This window comes from Apodemus sylvaticus, chromosome 22 (genome assembly GCF_947179515.1).
Source record: "Apodemus sylvaticus chromosome 22, mApoSyl1.1, whole genome shotgun sequence".
Classification (NCBI taxonomy): domain Eukaryota; kingdom Metazoa; phylum Chordata; class Mammalia; order Rodentia; family Muridae; genus Apodemus; species Apodemus sylvaticus.
In genome coordinates this window covers 37574352-37594083 of record NC_067493.1, presented here as the reverse complement: position 1 = coordinate 37594083, position 19732 = coordinate 37574352, and the positions used below count along the sequence as shown (strand labels likewise).

General features: G+C 44.7%; 1 protein-coding gene across 2 annotated transcripts in view; it reads right to left on the bottom strand.

Annotated features, from left to right (window-relative positions):
• Auts2 (activator of transcription and developmental regulator AUTS2) overlaps positions 1–19732 on the bottom strand; it is a 1104996-nt gene that overhangs the window by 336113 nt on the left and 749151 nt on the right. The gene's annotated exons all lie outside the window — the stretch shown is intronic.

Below are 19732 nucleotides of genomic sequence, written 5' to 3'. Positions count from 1 at the left end.
CTATGGATTAAGGGTCTAGGCTAAATGAAATGGAGAGACTGAGCAGAGCATTCAAATCTCTCTGCTGTTGCTTGAGTGTGGTTGCAATATGATTGTGGTGGTTTAAATAAGAATACGCACACACACCCCTTCTATTTGAATGTTTTATCACCAGGGAGTGGCACCATTTAAAAGGATTAGAAGGATTAGGAGGTGTGGCCTTGGAGGAAGTGTCAAGGCAGGTAGGTTTTGAGGTTTCAAAAGCTCTTGCCAAGCCCAGTGTCTTTCTTTCTCTGCCTATGGATCAGGACACAGAACTCACTTCTGCAGCACCCTTTCTACCTGGGTGCTGCATGCTCTCCACCATGATGATGATGAAGGAACCTCTGAAACTGAAAGCAAATCCCACATTAAATGATTTTTTTTTTTTATAAGAGTTGCCTTGGACATGGTGTTTCTTCACAGCAATAGAAGAGTGGGTGACCTTCTACCTCACACTTCTGCTCCTCGACCTTTCCCACCATGATGGCCTGTACCACTGAACTATGAGCTAAAGCAAGTTCTTTTGTGAGTTACTATGGTTGGATGTCTTGTCACAACAATGAGTAGAAGGAAAACTCCTTGCAGATGATGTGCCAAGAGTAAGTAGTATGATAAACCAAATACCAGTTATTGCTCTAGGTCTGGAAGAACCAAAGAAAGGGAATTATCACCCAGTTTTGGGTTTCGTGATAGAAGCAGAGGGAAACAAAGACCCTATGCTCTTCTAAAATCTAAGAATGCTTTGTTAATAGATAATGGGTCAAAAAACTGGGCAGGTGAGATAACACAGTTAGGTAAATGCTTGTTGAGCAAGCACAAGGATTTTAACTTGGCTTGGTTTTCAGGACCCATGTGAAAAAATGAACAGGAAGGGACACATCTGTCATCCCAGTTCTTAGGGAAGAGGAAAGAGAGAGAAATCCCTGGGGCCTGTTGGCCAAATAGCCTAGCCTAATCAGTGAGCCCCGGATCCTAGGGAAAGACACTCAATTAAAAAGATGGTCAAGTCCTAAGGAAAGTCACTCAGGGTTGACCTCTGGTCTCCACACACCTGAGCTTGCACACATACATATACATAAGAAAGGAGGAAGTTGGAGTAAATGCTGAGAAAGTATGACTGCATGTATGGAAAGCCCTGCAGAGGCCCTACTAAGCTGGAGAGCAGTCAACCAAGATGAGACACAGGACAGAGCCTCAGGCTGCTCTGTGGGTCACCCACCATGGGTGTTAGAGAGAGAGCACTCACTAGGAGGAGAGATGGTCACAGTGGGAACAGCTTGGCAACTAGGCCACTGTCTATGCCAGAATAGTGCCTAGTCCGGGGGAGTGTGAAGCAGAAGGCTCGGGAGATCTGCAGTGAGAGTTGATAGATCTTGGTAATACATGGCTAGGGAAAACAAGCGGCAAGTGCGTCTAGGAGGGTGCCGAGGTTGTTATTGTGGCCACCTGTATATGGGAGCAGATGGAGTCACTAGCAGAAACAGGAACTGAACCAGGGCGGTCTCTGCAGGACAGACAGCCACAACTCTCTTCTCCTTAAGCTTGTATCTTCTGGAATTCAAAAAGGCAATGCTCTCTTTTCCCAAGTTTCTCTTATGTCGTTGGGTGGGCTTTGAGAACCATTTGGTCACATGAGATTTGAAGTCTGCAGAGTGTCCTGGGGTCCTGCAGAGTGGGCCAAGAATGGGTCTTGGGCCTACAAGATGGCTCAGGGAATAAAGGCACTTGCCACGCAAGCCCAATAGTTGACTGTGATCACCACATCCAAGGGTAGAAGGAGAAAACTGATCCCTGAGAGTTGTCTGCTGACCTCCACATGTGGTCCACAGCACATGCATGCATGCAGGCCCACTACACCATACCATGCCACATACAGACTCATACATACTCAAACACACAGACACCCCCACACAGACATATACACATACACACAGATACAGTCAAACATGCACATAGACACTGATCTACACAATCCCAGACTCCCCCCATATAGAAACACTCACAGACACACCTTAGATATATTCGCACTCATACACAGACATACCCCATACAGATACACTCGCACATACACACATACAAACATCCCTTCACATAGACATACTCACACATACACAGACACCCATCTATATACTCACAGACTCCTACCACAGACATACTCACACATATACACCCCACACACAGACACACTCACACACAGAGATACCTCCACACAGACACACTCACACATACACATAGATATCCAGTCACACATTCACATACAAACTTCTCCCACATATACACACTCACACGTCATACCCCCCAACACACCCATAACAGGCATACACACACACTCACATACAGTCTTACACATACTCTTACACACACCATACACGCAAACACACAATAATAATGAATTCTTTTTTTTAAAAGACTCAGTGGCAGGCAGGTCCTGCTTCTTGCCTTCTTCGAGTCTGACTAGATAAGGCCATGGTATGGGCATCTACAGTGGCCATTTTGTAGAGGTGTGGTTTAAACAACTCAAAAAGCCTCAGTGCCAAACAAGACAGAGAGGCCAACAGAAGAGAAGACCGGTATACTGAGTCACTGAATCCATGAAAGAATGGACTCCTGTTTTTGTTAAGAAAACAAATTATTACTGTTTCAGCTACACTGGGGGGGGGGGGCTACAAAGAGATGGCAATAAAATCTTCATCTAAATGGTTGTATATGGAGACCACTGCCTCTTTGTACTATAGTAAGTACTCTGTATTGTAACCATTTAGAAACTTACACACACACACACACACACACACACACACACACACACACACACACTCCAAGCTGGCCCTGAACCTGCTGCTTCAGCAAGGATGGCCTTGAATTCCTGATCCTCCCACCTCTACTTCCCAAACCCTGGAGTGACAATTGTGAGGGCTATAATTCTACTTCTCCTTCTGCCCCCTTGGTTGATACAGCATTATCAGACACCGAGGGACTGACAGCAACTTCATCAAGTCCAAGGGCATCGTTTGCAAGCCGGCTTCCAACATCGGTCTGTCTTGCATTTGCTGTCTTTTGCCCAATCAGTGATTGGTTTCTCTATCCTATCAGATGATCTGAGGAGGAAAGTGGGTGAGATGAAGACCCTGAAGGTCTAGAACTACGTACATAGTACATACGGATGGATGTGGGAGGACTGTGTTCTCTCAAGTATACTTTCAAGGCTAACAGAGCCTGGTCGAGGGAGGGGTAGGGAAGAAAGGAGTCTTTTTTTTTTTTTTTTTTTTTTTTTTTGTCTTTTACTTTCAGTCGCTGGGGGATGTAAACCCAGGGCCTTGTGTATGATGGGAAACTCTCTACCACTGAGCTATATTCCCCAGCCCAGAGTGGTGCCTTCTGTCATGCCTGCTCTTTCCCAGATGTTCAGCGCTATCCATATGAGGTAATGACAGCAGAGTCTGGAGCGACACGTTTCCCTCCATCCTCCGGGGTCGATGCTCAGGAGAAGGAGTCGGAAAAGTGGGGGAAGCTCCCTCACCCACCCCCATCCAAACAGCGGTAAGTCTCTGCAAATGGTTATTCCTATCAAAGCATTAAGCTTGCCTGCTTTAGGAGAGTCCAGTACTAATTTCAAGGTCCACTTAATTCCGCATCAAGTAATTACTGATATACCCAGAAGCACCTTGCCTCCAGAGTTAAGCATATGGTGAAGAACTGAGACCTACTGGTATCCATTATGGAAGCCACACGGATGCCAAGCTGATTACAAATGCCGGGGCTCCCCACGCGCCTCACTCGTGAGTGACAGGCCCCTCGCAAGGCCAGCCAGAGTCTGCCAAAACACTGTCTGCAGCACCAGGGGCCCACATGGTGCTCTGAGAAAACAGTTCCATTTCTGGTATTAAATTCCCATACTGACCCAGGGACTTTGCTGTGAGCTCAGCAGGAGCTCACCATCCAATTTACAGCTCCACTCTCTGGAGCCTCCAGTGCCAGCCCCTGGCAGAGAGCAATGGCGGTCAACGCCTCCAGCTCATAAATTATGCAAAGGCAATAAATGCGTTCAGCAAACAGCTCCTGACGCTTGCCCAGCCTGGCTCCTCACACACTCTGCAGGAAAAAAAAAAAAAAGAAAGAAAAAAAAAAGCCAGAAGCTGGCTTCATACAAGAGGTCTATTCCACTCATAAAGGGGATTTGTTGACAGCCCCAGATGGAAAGTGAGCTGGGGTCCTGAGCAGTCTTTCTGCCTCGCCGGCAGTGGTTTATAGGCATGCTTTATGAAAAAGGGAGGCTGTTTTATGGAGTCCGGGTGGGAAGAAGTCATGGTCTCGAATTCACATTAAATACACTGCCCAGCTTTCACACCCTGGGTTCAACCCGCTGTGGATTTTTTCCGGGCCAGATGGTTGTTGGTCTTCAAAGGTTAAAGGAAGAACTGTCTGTTTCCCCTGTCCCTAGACACCCACTCCAATTTATAAGAGTTCACGCTGAACCACCTCCTGGTTCAGGTTTATGTTCTGGAGGAGGCAGGGAGAGGGAAAAGGCATGTCAGGCCCGGAAACCGATCCCAGCTGATTCCCCGTCTTAAGCATTTTGACATCAGGGTCCTGTCTTGGTTTATTAGCAAACAGTTTGCCCACCAAATGGGAGCTTGAGGTGTCGGAGCGTTCTCCATGACAAGGATTCAGAGCCCTGAGAGAGAAGTGGAAATAGTTTCCTCCATCGTAATAGCAAGACGTGGAGGGAAAGAATGGAGGTTGCTTGGTCCTCAGGCTGAGGCAGAATTTAAACCACTGTACTTGATGAGTCAATCTGGAGGCTTGCAGTGAACGCCATAAGCTTTGGATGAAGAAATAGGAAGACAAAAAAAAAAAAAAAATCCAGACAGAGCCTCTGCCACCCCAATATGGCGGCTACCTTTCAAATGTAACTTGCCTGTCCTTTCATAAACTGGATGTCAAGAGTTAGAGGTAGCAAGTCCTCCTGTTTCAACTCCCACACAAGAGACTGTGTGGTGATGCATGCTAGCTAGCTTGCTTGCTTATTTATTTACTTACTTACTTAACTGATTTATTTGAGACAAGGACTCATACAGAAGACTGGCCTGCAGTTTGCTCCATGACCGTGGATGAACTCATGATCTTGGCCTCCCTAGTGTTGGGATAACTGTCCTGTCCTGGTCATCAGTTTATTCATTCAATGCATGTACTGCTGGGAAGAGAACCTGTATGCTTGGCACATGGTCTTCCAACTGAGCTACATTCGCAGTCCCTGAACATTTTTAATGAAAAATAAATTAACAGAAAAATTCACTAGGAAAGCAAGCAGGGCATGGTGGTGTAGGCTTTAAATCTAAGCACTTGGGAGGGAGAAGCAAGGAGATCTTTTGAGTTAGAGACCAATGTGGTCAGGACAGCCAGGCCTACTAGAGACGCTGTCTCAAAAGACAAAAGAAAAAAATCACATTACAATTTTTATTAGCTTTAAGAGATAAGGTGATGCAAATGATTTCTCTGGAAATTCCTAATGCTTATGGTGAGACACCCTACTAATCACTGCATACAGCTCACAGACAAGGCTGGGTTTGGGAAGACCTACTCTAACCTGTCCCTGGCTCTAGGCACACCCAGGCATGCTCTAGCCACACCCAGACATGCTCTAGCCACACCCAGGCATGCTCTAGCCACACCCAGGCATGCTCTAGCCACACCCAGGCATGCTCTAGCCACACCCTCATGCCCAGCTGTTTGTGTGGTCAGCTATACCCTCTACCTGACCTGAGAGTGTCTTTCTTCCAGCTTCAACTAAAACAATGCCCAGCGCTGTCTCTACCTTCTTAACAGCTACATTTTGGTGTTAGCCATGAGAGCCGTCTTTCCTGAACACTGAGGTCTTGTCTTAATCATGTTTTACCTGCAGACCTTGACACACACTTGGTGTTCAATTATATTGATAAATTTTATGTCAACTTGACACAAGCTAGAGCCACCAGAGAGGAGGGAGCCTCCACTGAGAAAATGGCTTCCTAAAATCAGGCTGTAGGGAAACCTGGAGGAGCATTTTTAAAATTAGTGATTGGTAGGGGGAGGCCTTGAGCTCTGCCTCAGATTCTGCCGTCAGATTCCTGTCCTGTTTTGAATTTTTGTCCTGACTTCCTTTGATAACGAAAGTGATATGGATATTTAAGCCAAATACACCCTTTCTTCTTCAGGTTACTTTTGGTCTTGGTGGTTCATCACAGCAGTGGTAAGCCTAACAAAGACATATTCCAATTCTGTGTTTGGTCCTAGGTAAAGCATAACTAACAAGACAGGAGATTATAAAGGGCGGTGGTACAGAACACATATCATAATATGACTGTATAATGTACTGGGAAGTTTGTTTGAATATACTTGGCAGATTGCTAGTAGGTGCAACAGAAAAAGATTTATATTCATTCATTCATTCATTCATTCATTCATTTATTCCATCATTCATAATTTGAAGGACCTGGCTCAGAAGGCACTTGCTGCCAAGCCTGATGGGTTCCATCCCTAGAACTTACTTGGTAGGAGAGAATCAACTCCCCCAAATTGTCCTCTGACATTAACCTTGCATGCATATACACAAGCACACACATATACAAACATGTCTGTTTGAGCACACGCGTGCGCACACACACACACACACACACACACACAAAACAGATAAAGTCAATAAAAATTCCTAGCAGTACATAGAGCTCAGATGAAAATGTCTTCAATAAGCAAAACACCAAAAACCCAAAAGAATGGGATTATGACTTTTATTTCATTTTCCCATAGGCAAGCCTGCCTCGTTTTTTTTATTCAGGAAATCTCGGTGTGTTTTAAGACTCTGTTCCGATTTTTGAATAAATAAAGGTCTGTGGCCTTGTTTGGCCTGCAGGAAGCGGGTCTGGGTAGCCGGTGATGGAATGCATTCTTAAGCAGCAAGTGGCAGTCATTGAATACATCACACACAATGACATTGAGGAGGGCACTGCTCTCCATTCTGCTCAATGGACCTTGCTAGAGCAGTTATTCTGTATCTCAGATCCATTTATCATCACCACCAAAGATGTCAGTGCTGAACGCCACTTGCTGAACAAAGTTATTTTATTCTCTTTTCCCCCTAAAGGAAATGGGAGGAAAACGAGGGGGGAACTCCCCAACTTGTAAACCACACCATCTCACATCGAGAAGATTTAACTTGGCCAGTGAAAAAAACAAATCGATTCCCCTTTTGGGCCAGGCGGTTTATCTAAGGCAGTAAGGACATCCCTTACCTAAAAGCAATTTCTGAAGAAGCCACCTGAAGAAATCATGACATTTATTTCCTTCCGTTAAAAAGCCAGGAAGGAGCTGTGTGACTAAACACATCTGCCGCCAGCTTGCCCGACTCCCTGCACAAGCTAAAACATGCAGGCAGCCATCTTGTGCCAAAGAGCCCCTTTCCCCACTGTTTACCTAGCTGTCTTATTGGCTTTGGACTTTACATGACATTTAAAGCTATTGGGGCTCTTGAAATAAAGAGCATTTTAATCCTGAAAGTGGTTTTAGGTGGGATTTTTTTCCTTGGTGTAAAATGATGACCCTTGTTCCTCCCTTCTGTCTCGACAATAACTCCACAGGGGGTCAAAAATAGCTCAGATACCACGAAAGCCTGATGAAAAGATGCGTATGCTCTAAACCTCAGTCCAAAGAATAAAGCCAACAATCCTGGGATGAGCTCGTTAGAAAATAATACACAGTCCAGCCACTCGGGAGCCAGGAGAGCACAAACTTTTCCCAGCTTCTGGACTTTGGTACCGATACTCTTGCATTTCTATGTAGGGAGCTCTTGGGATGTGATGGTTTTTTACATGCTGGAAATAGTCAGAGCTCAATCACCCAATGTGGTCTGAGAAGTGTATGTGTGGGGTGTGTGTGTGTGTGTGTGTGTGTGTGTATGTGATATAAGAATGTGTGTGTGTGTGTGTGTACATGTGGAGGTCAAAGGTCCATGTTGCCTGTAGTGTTCTTTGCCTTATGTTTTTCGACAGTATCCCACTACTCTGGAGACCACCATTTCACTAAACCAGTGAGTTAAGAAGACCTAAGGTTTGTCTCTTTGTTCTGATATGGCCAGTACTGAGGATCAGGGTATTCCTCACCATCCTTGACTTCACATAGGTGCTTGCGGTCCAAGCTCAGGCCCTCACGCTTGCAGAACACGGGCTTTACACACTGAGTCATCCCTCTCATCAGCTCAAAGATGAACAGTTCTTGTTCTCTTTCCAGCCAGCTCTCAGATGGCCACAAGTGTTAGCTTTAAAAGTACTTACTACTCAAGTGCGTACTATGGGCAGGTGCATTCTGACCAATCACTAAAAGTGCAATTACCTTGGTGACAGAGAACACGTCAAACTTGGGGACTTAAACCACAGAAATTAAATTTCAACTTTTTTTTTTTCATTTTTAAATCCAGGGATATGTCTATCTCGTAGAACAATGCGTAACTTCCACTCAGATCATTTGGTTCTTTTAGCATTATTTGGTTCTTGGGTGTGAAGGGAGAGATATGTATCTCACGAATCTTCAGAGAGACCAGCATTTTCCACACTCAAGAAAAGAAGTTATGTCCTTTTGGGTATAAGCATATGTAAACTCCAAAGATAAATTTGTTAAACAACAAACAAAAACCAAAAAACCCCAAACAACCAAACAACAACAAAGACAACCAAGTTTCCTGGTTGCCAAAATCTAAAATGGTAAAATGAATAGCCTAGGACCTATGGTTTCCATATTTGTCTTTTTCAACCCAGGGTCTACTGTATCTCAGGGTAGCTTTGACATACTTTGCTGCTGGGGACTGCTCTAAACAACTGCAGCTGCTGCTCTACCGCCGCCTCCACCTTCAGAGGGTTGGGCTTACTGGCATGCCTCTGTAGGGCAGAACACAGGACCTCCTGCCCAACAGGCAAGCACCCACCAGACCGAGCCATACCCCCCCCCCCCCCCCCCGGCCTGGCCTGGGCCCTGTGATTAGTAAATGATCTCTTCTTAGCTTAAGCAGCAGCATCTTTGCTTCCTTGCCACTGGCTGGCTGATTCCAAACTATCAATAGCATTAATCCTTGCCTGTCTGGGGACCTATTACTAATGACTTTGAGGATGGTGCAGAGCAAGAGTTGATTATGAGCCCACAGTGATATTAGCAGAGAGGCAGGCTTGGTTTCCTTCTCCCGCCGTGTGCCACGTGAGACCCCCACAATGCCACCCTATCTCTTGCTCTTCTGCCCCCACATCTGCCTTGACTCATGCTTGGTTCCTGAAGTCCTGTGTGGACTAATAATTTAGGCCAAATTTGCTGAGGAATAAAAAGGAAGAGTATGTTACGGGTTAAAATAATACAAGAGTCTATTTTTTCCGCTGTGTTGTGATCCATAGAAATCACCCTGAGCCTTTTCCCTTTCTTCTCTGCCTGGGAAGCCAATTGCTTTGATTGCGGCGATATGAGCTAGCTAAAATGACTTGCCCTTGCTTGTGAGGCAAATGGAACATGCTAATAGAACTTATCGCATTACCCGATGCGAAAGTGCCATAGCTCATTACTTTAAGATAAAAGGATATCATTGCGGACGGCGAGCAGAATTGACTTTCTGAGGCCCGACTTGATGATGATTTAATCAACTGCTCTCTTTCACTTCTCATCTCTGTGCCTGTCGGTTTCACAGGTGCCGTTAAATGAGACACTCGGAGAGTGAGCGCAGGGAAAGAAATTGCTGTCATTACTTTTCAAGAAAGGAGGTATGCAAATTTTCGACAGAAAGATTGCGTTCATAATGGGCCTGGTAAAATACAAGGATCATGCTTGACAGGTGAGGGCGAGCCATTTGTATGCCCTTAAAGCACAGCAACCATCCTTATTTAGGAATGCGCTCCATAAGAGAAATGGGGGTGAGGGCAGGGCAGAGGAGGAGCAGGCAGAAACTCAGCTGGCTGGTTTAAACCAGTCCCTGATCTAGAAACCTGGGACGGGCTGGTTCTTAAGACCGAAGAGAGAGCCCCAGAGCAGACTCATGGAAACAAAGCCTGCTACTTTGTAGTGGGAACCTAAATGATATGAGGTTTTAGAAATACCTTATTGTGTACCCTCTGTAACCATAGTAACAGAGCTCAGGTTCAAATCCTACCTATGCTATATAAAATCTAAAAGAGCCACTAGGGAAGAGGTTCTCAACCAGTAAGTAGGTCTTGACCCCTTTAGGGGTCAAGTGACCTTTCCACAGGGGTCACATATCAGATATTCACATAACAATGTGTAATAGTAGCAAGGTTACAGTTATAAAGTAGCAATAAAAATAATTTTATGGCTGGGGGGTGGATTTCACCATAGGATGAGGAATTGTATTAAAGGGCTGCAGCATTAGGAAGGTTGAGAACTACTGCTCTAGGTGCAAGCAACGGACTTTCTAAGCCTCATTCATCTATCAAATGGGACTGTGTAGTCTCTTCCTTAAGGTTTGAAGGACACCCAATTACTAAAATAAAAATCGCGCGTGCGCACGTGGTGCATATCACACACACACACACACACACACACACACACACACACACACAAACCACTTAGAGTGGTGTTTTGGAAACAGTCAATCAAGTTTAAGAAATCATTGTTATCATCTTTTTCTTCCGGGTTTGTTTTTGATAGAGTCTCATGGACCTTGAGTAGCCTTGAACACACCATGGAGCTGAACTGTCCTTGCCTTTCTGGGGACTGCTCTGTACACCACCATGACTGTTTTCCTTTTCCCTTTCCTGTGTGATGGGTATCAGTATGTGATGAGCCAAAAGTCAGTGTCTGGTGTCCTGCTCAGTCATCCTCAGTCCTGTTCCTCTGAAATAGTCTCTCTCACTGAAGCCAGAGGTCACTGTTTTAAGCTATATTGACTGGCTACCTTGATACCCCCATCCCCTACTCAATAGGATACAGGAGTATATGGCCATATCTAGCTAGGCTTTATGTGTATATGGGGAAACCTGAACTTGTCATCAACCTGAACTTGTATGACAATCCCAGTTAGCTAAATCCCTCCCCTCTCCACTCCTTTCTTCTCCTCTCCTCTCCCCTCAAGTATTTGTGAGTCAGGGGCTGCCAATCTGTGTGGACCTAGTGGAGACACATCAGCATTCTTTTAATTCACGGGCATAAGTCCTCTGCTCAGTCAGGGAGCAGGGTGCACTTTAGTCGTCCCAAGAACCACCCTCCTTGTGACAGACTCCATGAGCAGTGCTTAGCATCAACGCTCTGCTATGGGCATCCCCTCTCCCTCTCCTCCTCTTTCCCACCATTCAGTCTTCAGTTCTTCCATGCTCTGTGGTACTGAACACCTACGAGCAATCTCCAACCTTGGGTAGGTAATGTTGACCCCGGGCAGGGCCCCTCAGGCAATCACCCAGTACGTTGGCCCTGGGAAGGGATGGTGTAGTAAGTACAGCTATCCAGGCTTGACGGACCTTCAGAAAGGCCCGGCAAGTCTGAATAGATTAAATGACCAGGGTAGGATGAACAGAGGTGTTTTTTCATCCACTTTGACTTCAATAGGTAATTGTTCTATTTTCTCCAACACTCAAAGTAAAAAGCATCTTTCTTAAAGAGCCTGCAGCTCCGAGAGTTCTTTTTCCAGGGTAATGATACTGTCGCAAACCATATTTTCCCTTCCTTCCACCGAGGTTGTGCGGGATGGAATGGAGCTCTGCCTTTATGCTAAGTGGCACCTACATGATTCGATTCTCTGCCAAATGGTTGATGTTCACATTCAACAACAGCAGAAGGGGGTGGGACACACAACAGCAGGGCAGCAAAGAGCGCTCTGCTTGAAGACTGCTTCCGAACAGCATCACAAAAGGATGCCTAGGAAACCCTACAAAGGAGGGTTTTACCAGTGCCTCTCTTTTGTTTTTCCTCCAGAATCTGGAGTTGCACAGGCAAGTGCTCTATGGTAGAGTCACACCCCTGCCCCAGCCCCTCCCTGGGGGATTCGAGGCAGGTGCTCTATCAAAGAGCCATACTCCTAACCTCTCTGTCTAAGCTACAACATTAGCCCTCTTTACTTTTTATTTTGTGACAGGTTACACTAAGTTGCCCAGGCTGGCTTTGAATTCACTCTTCTATCCAAGCAGGCCTTGAACTTGGGCTCCTGCTACCTCAGTTTTCTGAGCATCTGGGAAAACAGGCACGCACTAGCCTATTTATCAAGACAAGTGAAGGCTTCCTTCCGGTGACTGAAATGGTACTTAGGCCCTGTTCTGTCATCTCAGGCTCTGCCGCCGAGTTGAGAAGCACACCACTTGCCCTTTCACTAATCACACTGCACAAAGAAACTACTTGACATACATTCCCCCAACTCATTTGCTTTGCAGAATCTAACTCAAAACTGAGGAGTTGTAATGACTCTTAAGCCACAAACTCTAAGTAATCAGTCATATTTCTACTCCACACAAGACCATTCCTTGCTCAAGAACAGTTGTATCTAGGTCATAGGAAGGGCTCAGTAACCCAAAGCTGACGAAGGTTCAAATTGCAATCCCTTTTCCACGGGATCATACATGGTTGCTACAGGTTCCTAACATCATGGGGCATATCCCTGTGGAACTTGTATCTGAGGTCCATATACATTCAGAATTTCTGCAATGATTAAGAGCATGTATATGCAGGCAAAAAGAAACATTATGACTTCTGTTTTTCAAATCTTTGCATGAAAGATATGTCATATAACATATAGAAATGAGGAGACATAACAACTGTTCAAACATTGGGTAGAAATCCCTACCATCTAGTCATGGAAAGGAAGCCATAATTCTACAAACATGTCTCTTTGGGAAATATTTAAAGACCTAATACCAGGCTATTGCAAATCAGAAACAACAACCCAAACAAAGAAAAACAAGTAGCAAGAATAAGGATCATCCTAGTAACTCATGGCTTTATTTCACTGATAAAAATGTCAACAAAAGAAGACCATTTAGAATTTGGTATAGAATTACTTTACATTCTAAGTGAACACTGTATTCGTGCAAGCGTACTTAAGTTTAGAACTCAAACAGTACTCCATATGTGTGCAAACAGACAAAGTCATACACATGAATACAACCAAGATTAAGAGTCTAAATTTGAACCATACAGTTACAGGGCAGAAAAGGCTTATGGGTTTTTGCCATGTTTTTATAGTTAAAACATAATTTTTTTAAAATTATGTATATGTTTTGTATGTGTGTGCCTTTGAGTACAGATGCCTATGGAAGGCAGAAGACATCAGATATGGACTAGAGTTATAGGCAGTTGTGAGCTACCTGACTAGATCCTCTGGAAGAACGCCAACTATTCCTAACTGGTGAGCCCTTTCTCCAACCCCAGCTGTGACACCGTTAAGATGCTAACTCAAATAGAAACTGGCAACAAAAATAAATAAAGGGACAGAACATGTATAGAAAGTACCAGCTGAAGACAGGCATGGTGGTGTATGCCTTTAATCTCAACACTTGGGAAGAAGAGACAGGAAAATCTCTGTGAGTCCAAGGCCAGGCTGGTTTACATAGTGAGTTCCAGGACAGCCAGAGCCATATAGAGACCCCGTCACAAAAACAAGGTTAAGTTATTATTTAAATAAATAAATTATTTTTAATAATAAAAAATACTAAGTGATTGTTGGTATAGGTAGGAATCCAGCAATCTTGAAATGTGTCAATAGATTATGATAAGACAACGTGTGCCTTTGGGGACATGTGGAAATGTGTGCCCTCTCCTCCTCAGGAGAGCTTCTCTGTGCTCTGTTTTCTCAGCTGTCAGGATCTTGTGTCTCCATAGTGATGGTCGAGTTCCCAGCTTCAGCCTGGCACATAATCAGTGCCCATGAGCACACACAGAAAGGTGAATTAATAAGCTAGATTCACCAGGGGATGATCCCAGAGAATGCTACCACTTGGCAAGATCAAGGACCATACTTTACAGGCTTCGGGAGGTGGCTCCATCGGCAAAGGACTTGTACACAAGTATAAGGACTTATGTTTGCATCCCCAGAACCCAAGAAGCTACTTGTCATGCCTGTACACCCAAGTACCAATGAGGCAGAGACAGGAATAACCCCAGAGTTTGCTAGTCAGGCTATCTAGAAAATTTGCTAAGTGTCAGGTTCATTGAGAGACCCTGTCTCAAAAAATTAGGTGGAGAGCAACACGGGATGCTGACCTCTGACCTCCACATGCCCATACATGTACATGCACATATAGCACAGTGGTCCCCACAATGGGCAGAAAGATGCTCAAAAATGATTCGTCTATAGATGCCAGTGAGAAAGACAGGGAAGTGATTTTGAGTTGAAAGTAAATTTTAATAAAATAATACCACATCAGGGGTGTGTGTGTGTATGTGGGGTGGATGTCTGAAGCTGTCCTGCCTTCTTTTAACTGTTAATATGACACAACCAAAAATGACAAGGAAGACAGTCTCAATGGAGGAACCAGATCAGGAGTATCTGTGTGGGATTATCTTGATTGTTAATTGAGTAGGGAAAAGCCACTGTGAAAGTGGGTGACATCATTTGGTGGGCAGGGCTGGGAACTGTATAAGCAGGGAACATGGATGCAATCATTTCTCTCTGTCCAACTGTGGATGTGGGGGTGACTGGCTGCTTCATGTCCTGCCTTGATTTTTCTGTAGAAATGAACTACGGCAACATGGGGGGTGTAGTCAAACAAATCCTTTCTGTCCTAAGATGTTTTTGGTCGGGGCGCTTCATCATCCTGACAGAAGTGAAAGGAGGACGGATGCTAAGCCTGGTCTCTTAGAAACACCAGGAACCTCAGCACCTTAACAGCGTCTCTGTTCATACCTGACTCACCTCAAGCCGACCTCAGCTGGAATGGAGCAGAGAGGAAAAACTATGATACTGAGAACTTCTGATAGTCACGGTGCAACTTTCTGCCAAGTGAATTCATTTAAAACGAAGGTAACAAACAGCTTGGCTAAAGAAATACAAATATTCCAAGAGACAAACATCTATGAACACTCCAAAGTGGTTCTGGATGATCTGACCTCCTGTCCCTACTGGATTCCAAAAGAGATGGTTTTACTTCCGTTGAGTGGATGGGGTACTACCTTCAATTCTGGGCCTTCTTGGAGTTCATCATATTCATAACTGGGATTTTAAATTACAATGTACTGGACAAGAGTCTTTATTTTAGGAGAGCTTTAAAAACCAGCCCCCTATATCATAAATAAGAAGGGTAAGATTACCATAAATTGCCTGCAAGAAAATACAAATTGCTAAGATAAAAACACCCGTCAGTCTGCCAGTCTCGAGTTTCCTGTTTTGACATACTATATGCGGTAATTTGGTATCCACAATCTCTTATTAGAAAATGAATGTGCTAGTTTTCTGAATGCTGCAATTACAATAATTGAATTTAAAATGGGGATTGAGTTTCTCTATTTGGAGGAAAAAGAATAATTGTGTATTTCTGATTAAAATCAAGGGGACTAAAAAGAGCCTGTTAGGAATTTCAGCCTCAAGTCTTCTTCGAGTGATTCCTCTGAGTTGGGCCAGGAAAGTGGTCAGCCAGAGAAAGGGAAGAGTGGAAGGGGAACCGGACAGGACCTCAGCAGGCAGCTCCATCCCTCACCTCGACTACTTGCCTCCTGGCCCTCAGCCACAACGCCCCTGTGACAGGCAATCAGAGCGCCACTGCACGGTTACACTCTAAATGGTGGCGGTGTGTGAGTTCCCCACTGTGCCAAAAATTAAGAGTTAAAACACAAGGAAAACAAACATCTCTTTGTGTTGAAAACGCAGGTCCCTTTTTAGTCTGCCAATATTTGAGTAGTCTTTATTTTCCTTCCCCAGAACCTTTCTTGTGGGTAATGGACGAGGTGGGTGGGTGGGTGGGGTGCTAGTGTTATTGTCTGAGAAGCTGTATGTCTTTGTTTTACTGAAAAAAATTACTTGAAAAGCCCCCTAGGGGTTTAGATGGCCGAAAAGAAGGGAAGAACAAGAGGGCTAGCTTTTCTGTTTAATTTTAGGGTGTCTCCTGGTCTCCTGAAACCACCATTATCTAGACATAGAGGGGACATTTAGCTTCCTAACTCCTCTAAACATTAGCCACAACAGTTTCCCCAGAAAAATTTCAGCGAGAGACGCTCTTTATGCATCTCTTTATGCAGCCCACTTAATTTTTCTGTTTTATTAATACAATTCCTCAGTTCATATGGCGAACTTTTAGTTTCCTAACTCATTCTGCATGCATGCGCCTCAGTGCACATGTGGGGGTCAGACGACAACTTCTCATGAGTCAGTTCTTTCCTTCCCAGGCATCCAACTCTGGTTGTCAGGTTAGGCAGCAAGTCACTCCATTGGCTGCAACACCTTGGATGATAGGAGTTTCCTCGTGACCTTTCCTAGTGCTCGCTCGCCCTCCCCTCTGCCAGGGGCATCGGTTCCCGACCTCTCCTAATCCAAGCCATTCCTCTTATATCTCATACACGTATGGGCATGTGTATGTGTGTGCACGCGCCTTGTGTGCCTGAGTGCCAATGCAAGTATACATGTCACAGCACACGCGTGGCCAACGTTGTGAGGCTGGGTCTTTCTTCCTAGGGTAAATTCTGGGGATGGCAAGCCGTCAAGTTTGCACATCAGAGCCCTTTACCCAGGGAGCCACCTCTGGCGCCATCCATCCTTCCTTCTGATGCTTAGCTCTTTTCTTTTGATGATATCAGTAACTCTTCTGAAACCACTATGATCTAGATGGGACTCCCTAAGCGACCCTCTTGCTTGCTGTCATGAAATATGGGCTATATAAATACATCACCTGTAAACACATATTTTAAAATATTATATATACGTGGACACACATGCACTTTTTCACCTCATTTTGTTACATAAATTGCCCGGTATGGACTATTTTTTGTCTGGTTTCTCTCACTCACCACTTGGTGACTGACCATTGAATAAAAAGAAACCTCCCAGCTTCAAGGCAGAATGCAGCGTGTGGTCTGGCCTCCACCAGGGCTTACTACCCTCCCCCAGGAGTAGGACGGATGACTAGGTCTCACTCCCTCCACAGGCTTTATTATGTACTTTAATAATCAATACCCACTTCTATGGCAGAGGGTTTATTTTGTCCCATAAATTCAGAAGGGGAGAATGATATGAAGACATCAGCACGATGGGCTCTGCTGCGCTGTAACGCCACGAGGAGAGAACCTGAGCAACAGATTTAAATAGGAGGGAGCAACAAACAGCTTCTGGCTGGATGGCAGGGACCATAAAAGACTCAGGTGAGATCTACAACAGGGCTGCTCTGTGTGTGACCCAACCAGCCGGATGGTGAAGGCGAGAAACCCGACCTGAGCAGTCACATCCTGGAGAAATTACAAGCACGGGCTTGTAGGCAAGGTAAAGAGTCCCCTTTTAAAAATATGAAATATTTCTAAACACAGCAAACAGGAAAGCAGAGGGCAGATGTTGGTTTCCAGCTGACGGTACAGAGCTCACGGTGGTGTAGGAACAAACCCTCTGCGGTCTGGCCTCCCGTATCCCAGGAGGCCCTTAATTCTCTCTCCTGCAACACTGTGCCTCAGGGCTCTAAGATAATTATCACCTCAGCATCTTTTCTCCAGTGGCCCTCAGAGACTCATCCTTCCTTTCAAAAGCAAAGAGGTCAGTTCAGGAAAGAGAAAATATAAATGGCTAATAAACAAATGAAGAACAGTTCCACTTCACCGGTAATCAAAGAAAGGCAGATGAGGGCAGAGACCTGCTGCTGTCTCCTGGCCTGTGTTGTGAGGACACTGAGACACAGTATTGGTAGGACGACTGAGGGGCAGCAACACATGCTTCTGCAGGATGTCCACTTCCTCTCTGGAAGATTATTGTAGAATCAGAAGGAATAATCACAGGGGACTTTGGTGTTCATCCAATTTGTCTTTAAGAAGAGGACTCATTATTAACCTAGGCTGTCCTGGAACTTACTCTGTATATCAGGCTGATTTTGAACTCAAAACGATCCAAACTTTGCTTCCCAAGTGGTGGGATTAAAGGTGTGCACCACCATGCCTGGGTAATTTTCAAACAATCTAGTTCAACATAGACACACACACACACACACACACACACATACATGCACACACTGGTCTACATATGAAAGAGGAATGAAAATGCATGTAAGAATTTGTTTTGGGCAGCAGTGTTGGCACCTGGATGTAATCCCAGTACTCCAGGTAGAGGCTGGAAGACTACAGTAAGGTTTGAGTGATTTTCTTCTATATAAAAATTGAGTTCCAGGCTACCCAGATCTACATAGCAAGACCCCATTTCAGAAATCCAAAGACGGCCCAGTGTTTAACTTGCTACACACATGGATTGAGACCTGAGTTTGATCCTCACCACCTACTATAATTTCCAGGTATGGTGGATATGTACTTAGAAGGCAGGACTCATTAGTCAGTTAGTAAAGCTCCATGTACAATGGTAGGCTATCTAATGAAACAAGGTAGCCGGTACCCAAGGAATGACATCCTCGATTTTCACATGAATGTATACATGCACCAACACATCCATGGACTTGAATGCATAAGTACATATACATATATGTGTATATACATATAAATATGTATTCTAAAAGAAAATAAGCATGTAAGAAGTTGACTTAAAATTATATTATAATGTTAGAAAACAAACCAATAATACAGTATTTCAATGGCTACTGTCAATATACACTAAGGACCAAGAGATACACTGATATAGTTTATATATATTCCAGTAGTCAACTTTACAACATTCTCCAGCCTTCAAGCTAAAGGTTTTAGTATTCCTCCTCTTTCTCCTTCTTTTTATGCCTAAAAGTCGCCCTTCAAGTCATGAAGGAACTTGTTCAGAGTTCTGTTAATGGGGGCTTGGAGTCCTGGCATTTGAACCTAAGTAATTCTAAGACTCTGTAATAAAATACAGACTTCATGATCCTAGAAGTCTCCACCTAGGGAACAGGTTAAAACAACAGTGCCGTGCCCATTAAAAGCCACAGAGACATGGCTCGGTAGGAAAAATGCTTGCAGTGTAAGTGTGAGGACTTGGGCTCAATTCTCTCGAACCCACACCTTCTACTTGGCTTTTTTGTAAACATGCCCAGAGTCAGCTTGGAGGGGGACTGTATTTGGCTTGTCCCTCCATGCCATGCCCACAACTGAGGGAGGTCAAGCAGGAACTCAAACAGACCCTGGATGCAGAAACCAGGGAGGAATGCTGCCTCCTGGCTCACTCCTGGGCTCACACACAGCTATCATTCTTGTACAGGCTAGACCCACCAGTCTAAGGATGTGGCCACCCACAGTGGAATGAACACTCCCATATCAATCACCGATAAAACCAGGCTCTCACAGACATGGCCACAGGTCCATTTGATCTGGGTAAACTCCTCACCTGAAGTTGCCTCTTCCCAGGGGAACACTATGATGTTATGTCATGTTGACGATAAACTATAACCATCACGGCATGGAAAGCTGGTTGTGCTGCCGCGGCTCTGTAATCCTACAGCTACTGCTGTTAGATAGGGATAGGATCAGAGACAGAATGCCCTGAAGCTCCTTAGCCAACAGTCTGCTGTCTACACAGAAGACCTTGCACCAAACAAGGTGTAGCTGTCCTCAGACCTCTTCTGCTACTCTGAGGCACATATACAGTTGCACATGCATATGAATG